This window comes from Nannospalax galili, unplaced genomic scaffold (assembly GCF_000622305.1).
Source record: "Nannospalax galili isolate Female #2095 unplaced genomic scaffold, S.galili_v1.0 scaffold75, whole genome shotgun sequence".
Classification (NCBI taxonomy): domain Eukaryota; kingdom Metazoa; phylum Chordata; class Mammalia; order Rodentia; family Spalacidae; genus Nannospalax; species Nannospalax galili.
The window spans coordinates 8,448,584-8,450,490 of record NW_008339433.1 but is presented as its reverse complement, the minus strand read 5'-3'; the positions used below and the strand labels follow the sequence as shown (position 1 = coordinate 8,450,490).

General features: G+C 37.4%; 1 pseudogene; it reads left to right on the top strand.

Moving 5' to 3' along the window:
• Positions 1-469: 469 nt before the first annotated feature.
• On the top strand, positions 470-827 carry LOC103734857 (annotated as a pseudogene).
• Positions 828-1,907: the final 1,080 nt, after the last annotated feature.

Sequence of the window (1,907 nt, the reverse complement as noted above, 5' to 3'; positions counted from 1 at the left end):
CAACAGAGGACAATTAACACAGAAAGCCACAACTGGCCAAAGTGTAGAGAATAAGACACTGTGAAGTGTGTGTTTCTAGATAGAACTTCTGTATTAATCCTTACTCACCCAGGGCTCAGGGACCATTGTGTAAGTGGGGGCAGAAAGACTATAAGAGCCAGGGGTGGTGGATGAACACAAGAAAAGTTTTCCAGGCTTCTGGGAACTTGCTCATATAAACTTACAGCAAATGGTGACAGTATGCACAAAACCCTTGTAAACCCAGAGCAGACAAAATGCCAGCATAGAACTATAGAATGGGCAAGAATCCCCAACATTAGCATAAGAACTATTGGCAGCGAATGACTTCCTGGTGCTCAGAGTAGAGAAGTTGGTCCCCTGAGGGGCTCTAGGGCTGAAGTCAAAGTCGCATGACCCTGGCCTTTTCCTACCCACTCTTTCCTCCCCTGTTTTTCCCTCCTGTGGCAAGATGAGGCATGTAGGCCTGGGTGAAGGAGAACCTCCAGGCAGCTATGGGAACTATGGCTGTGCCAACAGTGGGTACAATGCCTATGAAGAAGAAAACGAGAGGCTCACAGAAGATCTGAGAAGCAAAGTCACTGCATTAAAATCTCTTTCCAATTAAATAGGCCATGAAATTAAAAATCTAAATAAACTATTAGCTGAAATGGATTCACAATTTGATTCTACAACTGTATTTCTAGGTAAAACTATGGGAAGACTGAAGATTCTGTCCAGAGAGAGCCAAACAAAATTATTGTGGTATATGATACTATTTTCATTGTTTATCTTTTTTTTTCATTTATTGGATTATTAAACTGAGGTGATGCAAAAAAAGTATTATTGGCAGCTGATCACTGCTGAGTATGAAAGAATTGGTCTTCTTTAAAGGAGTGGCACTAGATAGGCTGACCACGCTCCAATTGATGAACTCTCACTGTGGGACACCTTGACTCAATAGGCCTTAACATTTATGACAGAATGCATGAAATCCGGTGAGGGGCTATGCAGTGATGCACATAGGTAAGAAGGTCTAAATGTTATTAAAGTGTATTGTATGACTGCGCAAAAATTTAATAAAAAATATATATTGAAACAAAAATATGTTTGTATTAGTCAATTTTTTGGTAACATCATTTTTCTTAACTCATTTGTAGGCATTCTTCTTGTATTGCTGATACCAATACTTTGACACTTGTATGATTTTTATTTTTCTTTAAGTTTGTAGGCTGTCTCTTTTTTTTTCTTTGTATTTTTGAGACAGTGTCTCCCTATAGCCCCAGCTGGCCTGGATCTCACTATGTAGACCAGGCTGGCCTTGAACTCACAGAGATACACTTGCCTCTGCCTCCTGAGTCCTGGGATTAAAGGCATGTACCACTATGCCTGGTTGTAGGTTGTCTTTTAATTTTTCATTATGATATCTTTTGGAATACAGAAGTTCTCAAAATTGACTTATCAAAGTCTTATCAGTCTTTTGAGTTTGTTTAAGATACACTTAAAATAGTTATCCTAACCTCAGTCAAAAAGGTAATTTATCTTGCAATATTTTTTCTTTGACATCTTAATTAAGATGCCTGATTGATTGATTAATTGACTGACTGATTGATTTTGCTGAGATGTGGATGGAATCCAAAAGGTCACACATGCTGTGCAAGTGTCTGTTATTGAACTATTCTCATAACCCCGTTATGTTTTTGTAGGTTTGGTCTTTTGAATGAGACCTCTTTAATTTATTTACAGTTAATTTTTTATGTGGTATGTCATGATTATTCATTTCTTTCCTTTCTATAAGTAGTCAATTATATAAGAACCATTTATTACATGCTCGTTTTTCCCTACAACCTTCAATGGCTAACTCTTTTGCATTTCAGATTTTCACACTTAAATAAGCTTATTTATGAATT